At 38.9% G+C, this 15,411-nt stretch overlaps 1 long non-coding RNA gene across 1 annotated transcript in view; it reads left to right on the top strand.

The window, feature by feature from the left end:
* Positions 1-14,576, top strand: part of LOC133830351 (uncharacterized) — a 34,802-nt gene extending 20,226 nt beyond the window's left edge. The window contains exon 3 of the long non-coding RNA XR_009892018.1: positions 14,319-14,576. This is a non-coding gene — a long non-coding RNA (uncharacterized LOC133830351). The remainder of the gene's footprint in view (positions 1-14,318) is intronic.
* Positions 14,577-15,411: the final 835 nt, after the last annotated feature.

Here is a 15,411-nt window from a genome sequence, read left to right as displayed (position 1 = left end):
CCTACCACCAACGAGCGAAGCTGCTACGCTCCGGGCGATGGTCACCCTGACAATAAACTTAAACTTGCGGCCTGGAGTCACGAGCATATGAAGGCAGGGGCTCTATTGCCCTTGAAGTCCTTTTTTAAGGACTTTCTGGATTTTGCTGGGCTCACACCCATCCAACTCAAGACCAATTCATACAGGGTCTTATCAGGCCTGAGTTCGCTATACCATGAACTGAAGTGGGATGGACTTTCGTCGAGAGAGATGTCGTATCTCTTTTGCCTGAAGAGCAACCCCTCTCGAGCTCGGGGAGGATATGGCTTCTATTACTTGTCGAGCTATCCAAAGGAAAAGAAGAACTTTGAGGACATGCCCAACCATCCCCCCAACTTCAAGCTAGCCTTCTTTTGGACAGATGGCCTGGCTCCTTCGAAGTTCTATTTATTTCAACGAATTCATAAGTACAAATTCTTCTTTCTTTTCATGCTCGATTACAAATTAGGATCGAACTAATTGTTATACATTCGATTCTCCAGCCAATTACCACCGTCCTACCCCTACGGACGCAATGAAGGAGCACAAGGAGGCTCTGCTCCTGCTGCCCTACGGTAGGCGTTCCCTATCCTATCTTCTCCACGAAGATAAACTCTGAGCTTACGGCCTTCTAGAGAAGGATCAAACAACAGATGACGCCACTTACCAAAAATATACCATGTGGGAGCATGTACCACTCCCCACTGACAAACATCCTTCGAGGCAGAGGTCAAAGAGCTCGAGGGCCCGATCCCCAACTCGTCGCCATAGGAGTCCATGTTCAAGGAATGATGCAAATGAAGAGGCTTCGAGCTCGAGTGATAGAGGTAAAGTCATCCTCAACTCGGCCTTTTGGTCTCCTTCTCATCTAAAATATAGACCCGACACCCTGATCCTATTCCCAGATTATAGGGATAATTTCCATGTATGGTCTTGGGTAGACGATAGGGTCCATAGATTTGATAGCTGGCTGAGGAAATACCAAAACATGTATAGTCTGAATGAAGTTTGGGATGGGATATTCATTCAATACGGAACAAATGATTATAGGGACCTTTCGAGGTTAACTTCCACGTATACGGAAGGAACTCCCCCAGCTTCTTCTGAAGATAGGGGGATAACTTGGTCACCGAGCACGAGCTCAGGGGAGAGTTCCAGTTAGTTTTCTCGCCACTTGTCCCTTTGTTTCCATTAGACGTTTGCTTCACATGTACTTTAGTATTTTATAAACTCGTACACTAATGTGTGACTTGATTATGCAGGCGACATGAATTTTGACCTTGAAGACATGCTCAACAGCCGCTCGGGAGCCAAGCAGAGCAAGCGCCCGAGAGAGTCACAAAAAGCATGACGGCCTACTAAAGTCCCCAAAAAGACCGAGGTGACTCCTCCTTCTCCGGACCCCCGAGTCCCGAGCCAAGTTGTGACCTCTGACCCCTAGGTCGGGGTTCCTGCGGAAGTTGTCCCTTCCCTGCCTCCTGCCACCCAAACCCTTCAAACGACCACACCATCTCCGAAGAAGGCAGTTCCCACTCGGGAGCGCCTATTGTTGATTTCGACTCATTCTGATGAGTTTGTCATCGAAAGTGCTGTGGGGACTCACAGAGCCACTCTCAGCTCCGATGTCCTATCTCGAGTAGGCCAAAGCTTCAGCAATCTTGGGGCTCCTCAGTGTTAGTTTTTGATCAATGCTCGGGACTCCAATGTCCTTTACAACAAGAATACTGAGCTCATCTCCTCGGTAATTTTTCTTACTCTGTTATTCGTTTGAGCTTTACTTGGAAAACGTTCTGACTTAATTTGTTTGTGTATTAGGCTCTCGCTGTAGTTGCTTAGCTGAATTACAAGCTGAACAACGAGGTTCATGCGAGCATGTCTTATGCTTAGGAGTCGAAGAATCTTCAGCTTAAGCTCGTCAACAAGTTCGAAGCTGCCAAGCTGAAGCTGGTGACTGAGCTCGAAGAGAAGAACTCGAGGATCAGGGAGCTCGAGGAGGATAAAAAGGCCACCTTCGACATAATGGAGGGTGAAAAGGCTCGCCTCCTTGAAGAATTCAAGCAAAGGAAGGATCGAGCAGTGGACATGGCCATGTACAGGATCTGGGCCAACAATGCCGATCTCGACACAAGCTTCTTGGGTACCCTGGAGGACGAGCTCCTGGCTAAGTGGCAAGCTCGGCTGGAGGCGGAGGAAGCTGAGGAGGAGGATGAGAAGGCTAAAGAGGGGTCGAATGCCGCTAAGGGGGGGCTCCTGAGAAGGAAAAATGTGTTGCTGACCTCGAACGCAAGATTAATGTGCTTTCGTGATCGACCAACACTTCGTGGTCGTTATTCTAATCAGCCTCCTCCTTAGTCAGTGATTTCATCAAGCTCAATCTTTGGAGACCAATGTCTTCGAGCTTGCAACTAAGGCTCGAATAACACCCATATGCATCAGAGAAGATTTGTTCCTTCGAGCTTAATGCTTAAGCTCGAGCCTTTTAAACTTGTGCTCGATCACCAACAAGAACAAGTCATTTATGACTGTGTTGAAATTTTGGTGTAACATTTTTCCCCCTCAAAAGTGTTAGTTTGAATCCTATGGGAAGGAAACTTTTGAACTCCACTTTTCAAAAAATGTGCCACCTACCGCACTCGAGTGTGGACATGCGTCACTTGGGGATTGCACACCAGGAGTACTCAAGTACTCTCTATTCCTGCACATGTCCTTTCCTTGGACATTTTGTTGTCAATGTTAAAATTAAACCCCACCCATCAGATTCTTTTTTGATTCAAACCAAGGTCCCAGATCTTTTTGACCTTTGACATCCCCACTGGGGTATATATATTCACACCCCCTTCTTCTTCATCACTGTCACTTCCCAAAAAAACACGAACCAGAGAGAAAAAAGAAAAACCCAAAATTTTCTTTTCTTTTTCTCTAAGCCAAAGAAGCAAGGTAATCTTAGCACCTTCAACTCTGTGGGATCATTCCTAATTCCCATTCTTCAGTCGACGATCTCCTTGTTGCCACGAACAAATTTGTGTAAGCTTTCTGTTCTTTCTCTAGTATTCTTTATTTTTTTTATGTGTCATTTGTTCTAGATAATGGCCTTCAGGTTTTTACCAGGTTTTTAAGGCTCCACCCTTTCATTAGGCAAATTTTTGATTTGGGTAGATTTGGGGTGATTAAAATCATGGGTTAGACCACAAATTTTTTTGGGTAGAAACATGTGAAAATGAAGTTTTTTTTATGGGGTATTTTCAGTCGTAATTTTAGTGTGGCGTAAGAAATAGGGTTTTGGATTAGGGTTTTAATGCATGAATCCCGAAAACTTGGCCTTTTCGGGTAACTGCCAACTTTTCCTCTAGATATCCGGGATTCTCTTTTGTTTGAAACTAATAGTATCCATCCAGGATTCTCTTTCTTTGGTTTATCTAGAATTCCAACTTTTGTCTGTCGATTAGGTTTTGCTAGTTTATTCCAGACTTATTTAGTTCGAGTGTTTGGTTAATGGTCCATACACTTATTGTTTTTGTTTTCTTCATGTCGGTTTAATAATCCAAACATTGCTACTAGAGTTTATTTTTATTTATCTTATATTTTTTCGAGCCTATGGTATGATTGTATACCACTTATGCCCCATTAGTATCCTAAGATTGTGATCTTAGGTTATTGAATTTTGAGGGTTTGCAAAAAAGTATAACAATAAAACTACAACATATGAATGAAATTCAATACTTTATTAATCAAAAAGTAAAAATCAAATACATGCTTGGTTAAAATGAATAAACATCATTCCCACGTTACTGATAATAAGGTCGTAGATGTTCATCATTCCAAGCTCTCGGAACCAGTCCTCCATTCAACCTCGCCAGCTTATAAACTTTAGGTCGAATAATGGACTCGATCTAATAAGGTCCCTCCTAATTAGGCCTAAGCACCCCAACAGATGGGTCTCGTGTAGCAAGAAACATGCACCTTAACACCAAGTCTCCCAATCCAAATTTCCTATCTTAGACCTTCTTGTTAAAATACTCGTAGCCCTTTGCTGGTATGCATCATTTTTTAACTAGGCTTCATCTCGTCTTTCTTCGATGAGGTCCAAACTCTCTTCGAGCTGGGATTGGTTTGAGGTTTGGTCATATACGTCACGCCTTATGGTTGGGATTCTGACCTCGATGGGCAACATGGCCTTGGACCCATAAGCTAGGGAGAAAGGGGTATGCCCCGTTGAGGTTCTTGTTGTTATTCTATATGCCCACAAGACCTGAGGTAGCTCCTCTGGCCATCTCCCCTTTGCTTCTTCTAGCCTTTTCTTCATAATTTTTTTTAAAGTCTTGTTCACTGCTTCGACCTGGCCATTTGCTTGGGGATGGGCCACGAAGGAAAAACTTTTTATTATCCCATTCTTTTAGCAAAAGTGTGTAAACAAATCACTGTCAAACTAGGTCTAGAGGAGACTTCCGATTTCGAGGTAGTCGATTATCGGGGTCATCCAGGTGGGTTGCGAGTCAATCATGTTTACATCTTCTTTCTCAGGCTCGGTTATGCTCGGGGTCGGTAAGAATTCTACTGGAACCACGTTGAGTGTGTCAGCTTCATTGATCGTGGCGAGCCTGACCAATGCATCTATAGCATAGAGCTCAAGCCCCCCAAATGCTGCCTCAACTTTATCAAGGTAAGCTGCAATTTTTATATGCCACAAGCCTGATATTCACCCAAGACCTGATTAACTACCATTTGTGAGTCACTGTAGCAGTGTATGGCTTTTTCTTTGAGCTTGGTGGCTATCCGAAGACCCGCTAACAATGCCTCGTACTCAGCCTCGTTGTTCGATGCCTCAAAGCCAAACCTTAGCGCCGAGTGGAAGGGATTTCTTGTCGGGATGATTAGAATAATTCCTGCCCCCGGTCCATTTCCATTAGGGGACCAATCAACGTAAAGTCTTCACAACTCACGGGCTGGGGTTACGACTTCCTCTTTGGAGATCCCTGTACACTCAACGATGAAATTTGCCACTGCTTGTCCTTTGTTTGTTGTTCTAGGATGATAGGCAATCTCGAACTGTCTGAGCTCGACAGCCCATTTCAACAATCTCCCGGATGCTTCGGGCTTGGACAATACTTGTCTTAATGGCTGATCAATTAACACTCGAATAGGATGTGCTTGGAAATAGGGTTAAAGCTTTCAAGATGCGTGCATTAGGCTCAAAGCCAGTTTCTCTATTAAGGGGCATCTCGATTCTGCCCCCAGTAACCTCTTTCTGACGTAGTATATGGACTTTTGTACTTTCTTATCCTCCTGGACAAGTACTAAACTAATTGCATGCTTGGTTGTGGCGAGGTATAAGTATAAGACTTCCCCTAAGTTTGGTTTAGATAAGATCGGTGGCTTGGTGAGGAGTTTCTTAAGGTTCTAGAATGCGAGTTCACACTCATCTGACCATTAAAATTTCTTGCCCCCTTTCAAAATATTAAAGAATGGAAGACATCGATCTATAGATTTTTAGATAAACCTACTTAAGTCCACTATTCGTCCAGTTAAGCTCTGAACATCTTTATGTTTTCGAGGTGAGGGCATGCCAATTAACGCTTTGATCTTGTCGGGATTTTCCTTTATACATATAGCATTCACTATGAATCCTAGGAACTTACCCAAGGATACTTAGAATGAGAATTTTTGTGGGTTGAGTCTCGTATTGTATTTTCAGAGTATAGTAAAGCATTCAGCGAGATCGTTCACATGGTTACTGTTATGTTTGGACTTGACTAACATATCGTCCACATAAACGTCCATGTTATTTTCATTTTTCTTAGCAAACATCCTATTCACCAATCTTTGGTATGTGGCTCCTGCATTCTTGAGCCTGAAAGGCATTATGTTATAGCAGTACAAGCCCTTATCGATCATGAAGCTCGTATGTTCTTGGTCGGGTGGATGCATGGCTATTTGGTTATATCCAGAATAAGCGTCCATGAATGACATGATGTCGTGACCTGTAGTGGCATCTACGAGCTGGTCGATTTGAGGCAAGGGAAAGCAATCCTTGGGACATGCCTTATTGAGGTCTGAATAGTCAATGCAAGTTCACCACTTGCCGTTGGGCTTCGGGACCAACACAGGGTTGGCTATCCAATCAGGATAGAAAGCATCTCAAATAAACTGATTTGCTTCTAACCTTTCGACCTCCTCTTTCAAGGCTTTTTTTTTTATCGTCGCCGAGGAGCCTCCTTTTTTGTTGCTTCGGGGGAAAGCTCTTGTCTATGTTGAGAACATGGCTCATAATACTCAGACTAATCCCTACCATATCCGAGTGAGACCATGCAAACACATCCTTATTTTCTCTCAAAAAGCAAGTTAATTGCTATTTTGCATTTTCAGAAAGAATTTTCCCTATTTTTACCACCCTCGTGGTATCTTTCTCATCAAGCTTCACTTATTCAAGCTCCTCAATTGGTTCGAGATCAACCCTCTCTTTAACCCTAAGGTCGATCTCATCTTCTATTTCGAAGATGAATTCGTTCATCTCCCAAATAACTACAAGTACTTGTGCATTTGTTTAGTTCTTCTCTCTCATGGAAATGCTATAGCCTTCCCATGAGTTGAGCTGGTCTCCCTTCAGTGTCCCTATGATACTATATGTTGGAAACTTGATGGCCAAATGTCTAACAGATGACACTGCCCCCATCCTAAGCAGAGCTGTTCTCCCTGAGCAATACATTGTAGGCCGATGGGGTGTCCACCTCTATGAAGTCCATCATCTTGGTCACCGAGACTGGATAGTCTCCCAAGGTTACAGGGAGCTCGATGGATCCTGTACAAGAAATCCCTTCCCCTAAAAATCCATACAACATTGTTGCACAGGCTTTCAAATCTCAAAGCATGAGTCCCATCTTTTCTATAGTGGGGTATCTTGAATCCATGAGGGAATGGCGTGTTGGAAATAGGCGAAGCAAAGGCTCGAGCTCCTCATCGAAGTTGTCAACCTTGTCCCTGTTCCTTTCATCCTGAAGGAGCCTTAACGGTCTTTTGATCTGATTAATTCTCTCCTGGACCAAGTTCACTGGAGGTTGAGCTTGTGCCTGGGGTAGCTGGTTATGGCTTATAAAAACTCCAGTTCCCTGCCTCGACATAGGGTTATTCCCATATACTGGTTTCACAGGTTCCTTTCGGCTGTTCAGATGATCGCATAAATCGAGGTTCTCAGGATTGGCCTGCCCCCAGTTCTAGTTCAGATGATCTCGAAGATCAACATTATTTCCATAATTTCAAGTACTCCTTGGTTCGGTATCATATACGCTTACATATCTAGTGAGGTCTAAGCTCCCACTCATAAAACTAACGTTTTTTTCTAGTTGATGGGCTCGATTGTTACGAGGTGGATCTTCCACCTACCCTCTTGCTCCAGTTTTTTGTGATCTTGACATGTGGCTTCCCATTGGCTGGGCAGCCCTATGTCTTCGAGTCACCTCTCGCTTGCCCCCGTGTCCAGGTCGAGTTCGACGATTCTTGTCTCGGGTGCCACTGTGAGATGACCTTTGTGGTGTTGGCTCCCCTGTCCGATTCTTATGAGGAGTTGGCTAGGGTGCCTCTCGGAGTGGTGAGGGGTGTCTAATAGGAGATGGAGGATGCCTTATAGGCGATGGTGGTGGCCTCCCATTGTTGGGCCTGGAAGGCCCATAATTGGCTCGAATTGGTTCCGGGTTATTCCCGACAAATTCAGGGTTAGAACTCCGAGCTGCTAGGGGAGCTCGGTTATTCCCTATCCTGCAGTTACCTCCGTAGTTGGGTTGCCAGTAGTATTGGCTTGAGTATTCCTTCCAGGGCATTCATTTCCAGTGTTTTCCCTGGGCCTTGGCTGGCCTTGTTGAACCCCTTGTTCGGCCCTCCTGACGGTCGTGCTCCCGTGGGGATGTCCTCTGGGCCTTCGGGGTGGTGCCTAGACTTCAGCGACCTGCCTGGCCAATTCTTCATTGCACCTTGTGGCCTCTGCCAGTTGCTGACGTAATTGGCGATTCTCTAGTTCCACGATGGGAATGTACCTCTCAGGATTGTAATAGAGGTCCTCGTCAGGTCTTGGAGTGGGCGGCCCCTAGGAGTTAGATGATGCACTCCCCTCGTCTAGGCTACATTCTGTCATGGGTTGCTTCCCAAGCCTTCGTGGGTAATCTTCAGTGTGAGTATTTTGCTCCTCAAATATTTGGGGCAATGGTCGCCCACCAGCTCCTGGGTTGTTTGCAGCAGCCATTGGTAATGCAGGAGGTTTTTTACTAAACAATCCAAGGATTCGCTTAATGTTCTCAATGAAAGCACCAAATTGTAGACACTATTTTTCATCAACTTAAATCGAAAGAGCACTAAACAAAGACTCATAAAATAAGAAATGAACAGTAGGATTTTTACATGGTTCAGCAGTTAAAATCTGCCTAGTCCACGAGTCAATATTAGTAATTCGTAATACTCTTTCAATGCTTTCTAATAGAAATTCAACAGATTATTCCCAGTACAATATTGTGCGTGAATACAAATGAAATTCCCCAGGCTATTTATTGACCCGGTTGACAGAATATCTTCCCCTTATTTCGGGAAGTTACAATAAATTATATAGATTTGAAATAAATGTAAATTAATTCATTAAATGCATAATATTCAATGAAAATTGGGATTTAATACTAGATAACAACAAATCCCTAAGAAATAAGGATCTCCTAACAGTTGTCATGTGAAAAACGCATTGCTGACCTCGAACACAAGGTTAACATGCTTTCGAGATCGACCAACACTTCGAGCTCGTTATTCTAGTTAGCCTCCTCCTTAGATAGTGATTTCATCGAGCTCACTCTTTAGAGAACAATATCTTTGAGCTTGCAACTAAGGCTCGAATAACACCCATATGCATCAGAGAATATTTTTTCCTTCGAGCTTGATGCTTAAGCTCAAGCCTTTTAAACTTATGCTCGATCGCCAACAAGAACAAGTCAGGAATCATGCAAATTTGTACAAGTTTCCAGCTATTGCTTGTCATTTTCGAGCTTACACTTTACGAGCCTACATTTCGAGGCTTATTTATGACTTTGTCAAAATTTGGGTGTAACAACTATTAGAGCATAACTTAAAAAAATTGAGGAATTACAAAAGGTGTAAATTTATCACTCACATTATATAAATTATAAAATTAATCTAACAAATATAGAATTATGTTAAATATATATAATTGAATTACAAAATGTATAAATTCAAATTATAATATTTATCAAAAAAATATAAGATTAACTTAAATATATATTTTGACAAAACATAATGTAGTAACCGAGGTTAACTTTCTCTTAGACCTCTTTATTTATGTGATTATAGGTTGTCCTTATTTATGTGATTATATGTGATTATAGCGTTGTAGTTAGAATCGAAGGAAAAGAATTACCAGTAGATTTGATCGAGTTAGGGGTGTACACGGTTTGGTTTGGTGTGGTTTTTTCAAAATGAAAAACCAAACCAAACCATTAAAATTAAAAAACCAAACCAAACCATAAATAAACGGTTTGGTGCGGTTTGGTTTGGTTTTAACCATATAACCAAATTATTAAAATTTAAAACTTTTCTTATTATAAAATAATTAACTAAATAATTGTATTTAAATAATAATAGTTTTATCTCTACTTTTAAGACCATAAAAGTCTACAAGAAGCTTATTGTCTTTGTTGTTGTAAGTTTAAGTATTTTGAATCATTTTATAGAAGTGAGAAAAAGAAATATTTACTTTCTAAACAATGTGGGACTTTACATTTCTCTTATTTTAGTTTTAGAAACTTGTGCATGTATTAAATACTACTAAAAACATATTCTAAACAATTAAATTGTTTGTCTTGAATGGTTTGGTAGACTTTATATTAACTTAAGTGTAGGGGTTCAAACCTTTGAACCATCATTTCTAAAAATTATTTTTTTAGAAAAAATCATGGTCCGGCCCGGTTTAATTGGTTTTAAAAAATTAGAAACCGTGACCAAACCATTAGAGTTGAGCGGTCTGGTTAAACCAAACCATCGAAAAACGGTTTTATCAGTTACGGTTTTTGGCGGTTTGGTGCAGTGCGGTTTGGTTCCAAACCGCAGTTTGCAGTTTATATGAACACCCCTAGATCGAGTTAGACCTTAAGGACTATGATATAAGGAATGGATTGGTTAGAAAAATATGGGGCAACAATTGACGGTAAGGGGTAAGACGGTCAATTTTCGAACAGAAGATGGCGAGAAGTTCACTTACAGATGAGTAATTTCTAGAACTCGTATACTATAGTCTCAGCTCTCAAAGCTCAATGTTTAATTGGTAGTGGTTGCCAGGCATTTCTAGCCAGCATAATAGACAAGTCGCGAGAGACGCAACTCAAACCAAAGAATGTGCACATAGTATGCAAATTTCCCGAGGTATTTCCAAAAGATCTACCGGGATTACCTCCGAGTATGGAGATCGAGTTCAAAATAGAGTTGGCACCAGAAATGGCACCAATATCAAAAGCTCCATATGGGATGGCGCCAACGGAGCTTAAGGAAATAAAGATACAAATGCAAGAGATTTTAGACAAGGGTTTCATTAGACCAAGATTTTCACATTGGGGTGCACCAGTGCTTTTTGTCAAGAAGAATGACGGGAGCATAAGGACGTGCATAGATTATCGAGAGCTAAATAAAGTGACGATCAATAACAAGTATCATTTGCCTAGAATAGACGATATTTTTGACCAATTGCAAGGATCCACGATGCTCTCAAAGATAGATCTATGGTCAAGATATCACCTACGAAGAGTACGAGATGAGGATATCCCAAAGACGACTTTCAGGACTCGATATGGACATTACAAGTTCTTAGTAATGTCATTTGGATTGACAAATGCACCAACTGCGTTCATGGAGCATATGAACCAAGTATTTAAGGATTACTTGGATAAGGTCGTGGTGGTATTCATTGACAACATACTAAACTACTTGAAGACAGAAGCCGAACATGAAGGGCACCTGCAACTGACGTTAGAAAGACTCAAGAAACACTAATTATACGCCAAGAGATACGAATTCTAGCAAGAGAAGGTTGCAATTTTAGGACACATCATATCCAAAAATGGTGTAGAAGTAGACCCAACCAAGATAGAAGTTGTGAAATACTAGCCCAAGCCTAAGAGTGCCACTGAAGTAAGAAGTTTTCTGGGCTTAGTCGGATAGTACAGACGATTTGTTGAAGGATTCTTCAAAATAGCTATGCCCTTAAGAAATTTGACAAGGAAGCAACATAAATTTGTATGGGCGGAGAAGTGGGAAAAAGCTTCCAAATGCTAAAGGACAAGCTCATAACAGCCTCAGTTCTTGCATCCCAAATGAGAATGGAAAGTATGTAGTACATTGCAACGCGTCAAAACAAGGACTTGGATGCGTTTTGATGCAAGACGGAAAGGTGGTCGCATACGCCTCGAGACAAGTAAAGGAGTACAAATAAAGGTACCCGACCCATGACTTGGAGTTGGCAGCAGTGGTCTTCGCTTTAAAGATTTGGAGGCATTATCTGTACGGAGAGAAGTGCGAGATCTATACGGACCACAAGAGTTTAAAATACTTCTTTATGCAAAAGGAGTTCAACATGAGGCAATGAAGGTGGCTGGAGCTAGTTAAGGACTGCAATTGTGAGATTTTGTATCATCCGGGAAAGGCTAATGTCGTGGCAGTTGCGCTTAGTAGACAGAGTTATGGTAGCATATCGATGCATAAGGGGATTGCACAACCCTTACAAGATGATATTAAGAAATCCAAAATCGAGCTGATAACGAGACAATTAGTTGATCTCATAATCAAGTCAACATTTATGGAGGAAATTAAGGAGAAACAACAAGAGGACGAATTTCTTCTTAAGAAAAAGGAAGCACTACAAAGCTCGGAAAATGTTGATTTTTCGATAACAAAGTAAGGTATGCTATGATATAGAAACCGAGTGTCTGTGCCGAATCAAGACGTATTAAGAGAAAGTATCATGCGAGAAGAGCACACCACTCCATATTCACTTCATCCAGGATCGACCAATATGTACAACGATGTCAAGACAATGTACTGGTGAGAATGAAGAGAGACATAGTAGAGTTTGCAGCAAAATGTCTTACATGCCAACAAGTTAAGCCCGGGGTTTATAGGTCCTTTTTGAGATATTGGACAAAGTAGGGAAAATAGCATATTGTTTGGCTTTACAACAATCATTAGCTAAAACACATAATGTATTCCAAATATTTATGTTGAGAAAGTTTGTATCAGATCCATCCCATGTGCTCAATTACGAGGCTCTCGAGTTGAAACAAGATTACAGTTATGAAGAACGACCAATATGCGTCCTACAGTGGGGAACTAAGGAGTTAAGGTCCAAAAGTTACCCTATAGTTAAAATCTTGTGGAGCAATAGCACTGAAGAGAGACAACATGGTAATTGGAGGAAGATATGAGGGATCGGTATCCCGAGGATTTTAGTAAGTCAAATTTTGAGGATGAAATTTTTTTAAGGAGGGGAGAATTGTAGTAACCGAGGTTACCTTTCTCTTAGACCTCTTTATTTATGTGATTATAGGTTGCCTTTATTTTATAGAATATATTTAACTTGAGTTGTGGTGATAGAACAAGGTTTAGTTTTTTTAAATATTTAGTGGTAATAATTATTATAGCATAGTAAAGATTTATGGTATTAGTAGCCTTGTTTGTGGGAAAAAGGGTGATTGTTCAAGAATAATTATGGTATTATTAATTTTGATATGGATAGAGTCTACATAAAGCCCTAAAGCCCAATAAGATTTTGGGCTTAGTAAATTCAAAATCAAGCTAGAGAATCAAGGTCTGTTATTTTATGGTTAGTTAGGATATTTGTGGATTATGCTGTTATTTAGATAATTAAATAAAAATTTCGTAACTTTAGGGTACTGTAACTTCGGATCCATTTTTGACCCATTTATATTATAATTTTAGAAAAATAGTATTTGCAAAAAGTTGTACATAATTGAATTAGATTTCGAACGACATAAAGATTTTTTAAATTCGACTCCTACAACTTTAGTTATGTTGATTTTACTACAGGTGAGTCCAGAGTTACGAGATTTAGGTAGTTAGAGGTTGAGATATTTTTCTTAGGTAGTTTGATGTTAGATTATTCCTCAATTATCTAATAAAAATATTATTAAGATAATTTAGAGACATTTTTTTTTCTATAGAAGTTAGGATTCTATTTTTTTTTAAATTTGGATTATAGTTAGAATGAAATTAAGATTTTTTAGAGCCTATAAATAGAGCCTATTCCTACTCATTTTTTTTCATTCATTCTTGCTCTTCTTGAGACCCTCAAGCACAGACTCTCTCTCGCTATGTCGTGCACCACCATCAAAACACAAACCCTAAGTCCAAAATAATCATCACCATCACCTCTTCATATCTTTGAAACTCTAGTACCCAAAGAGGCCACACGACCAAAGCTATCTTTCTTATCGTCAAAACCCTACAAGCAAGCATTTAAGGTTCTAGGGTTTTTCTTCAAGATCAAGGTTAATCTATAGTTAAGTTTTGATTTTTTTTTTAGTTTTAGATCTATTATTTTATGTTTTAATAATGATATTATGTTTATGAAATAGGGTTTTAAGCGAGATTAACATATAAAAGACTCAAGTATAGTTTCTGTGCACCACACACAAGGTAAGGAAAATTAGGTAGCTTAGTTTATGACATAGTTTATGTTTTGTATGACCTAACATTTTAGGTACAATAAAGGGGTAAGTGTGGCTGGACCTAAGGTGTCCAATGATGTGTGATGGACTTATTTCCAGTAGGCTCAATTGCCAAACTTGTATGACGGACCTAAGTTGATGTCCGATAGGCTCGGTTGCCAAACTTGTATGACAGACTTATGTTCGGGGCTTAATTGCCACCCCTATATAAGCACTTATCTTTTTATTATATTTGTCTTGTTATTATGAGTATAACCTATGATTATGACCTATGACCTAGGGTATATTTTAATCTTGTATGATTAGTATAAATTAGTTAGTGTTGTTATGAACTCTTGTATGAACTGATGGTACGATTGTTTTGACTAATGTTATGATTGCAGGATAAAAATTATAATCTAGATATGTGTGTGATCTTTGGTATGACACTGATATAGGATAGATTATGACCTTAGTTTATGTTATGAATATAGTAGTGCATGTGAAATGATTTGTTGTGAGTTTATGATTGATTTCTGTATGAATTTAAGTGTATTTTCCTTACTGGGCTTAGAAGCTCATTCCTTTCTTTTATTTTTGCAGAATAAGTTAACCTTAGATGATCGGTGTCGAGCGGATTCTCAATAGAAAGACTGCTGTGAATATGTGGGGGCCATATAGCCGTGTGTTATTTTCTTGGGAAATTATGAATTTTATGATTTAATGTTGCGTAATTTTAATTTTATTTTATTGTAAAGACTATTATTTATTTTTCCTAAACCCGGGTTATATTTTTTTTAAATTATCAATGAAGAAGGCAACACTTTTTACGATTTATTAAGTTAATTTTTCAACATCTTTACTTTCAACAATTATAGTCAACATTTAGGTTGTTATACACAAGGTCCACAGGTTAATTTTAAAAAATAAAGAATCCGAACGGGTAATCAACTAAAATAAAAAGTTCAAAATGAAGTGAACCCTATAGAAAACATAAATTATATGGATAATTATATATATTTATATAATTTACATTTTATAAATAATTTTAACACTTTGAATAAATACATGGTCCAAAGGTTAATTTTTAAAAAGAGTAAATGACAGCTAAAATATCCAATATTTTCAAAATGTTGCACTTTTGTACCCAATCTTTTTTTGGAGGTAAAAATACTCATTGTCTTCAAAATGTTGTATTTTTATACCCAAACTTTTTTTGGGCGGTAAATATACTCAATATTTTAAAAATATTGTACTTTTATACCCAAACTTTTTTTTGGCGGTAAATATACATAATGTTATTAAAATGTTGCACTTTTATACCTATAAGAAAGTGAATGAAAAATATATGACTTTAATTATTTTAAATTTTTTTAATTATTTTCTCTTTATTATTCTTTCTCAAAATAACCATTTTAATTAAACATTAATAAATGTTTTATTAAAATTAATAAAAATGATTTAAAATAATTAAAAACTTATATATTTTCTTCAATTTAAAATATAATTTTTTTTTAAAAAAAAGTAAAGAAAAAATACAAGTTTTAATTATTTTGATTAATTTTACTAATCATAATTTTTTTATTATTTTGAAAGTGAAAATAATTTAAAATTTTAAAAATAACTAAAATCTTATATTCCTCCTTTACTTTCTTATTATTTCTCAAATTAATTTTAAGAAATAGGTATAAGAGTG

This window comes from Humulus lupulus, chromosome 4, assembly GCF_963169125.1.
Source record: "Humulus lupulus chromosome 4, drHumLupu1.1, whole genome shotgun sequence".
Lineage (NCBI taxonomy): Eukaryota > Viridiplantae > Streptophyta > Magnoliopsida > Rosales > Cannabaceae > Humulus > Humulus lupulus.
Note: the sequence above shows the minus strand (reverse complement) of the source record. Positions and strands in the feature narration are given on the sequence as shown.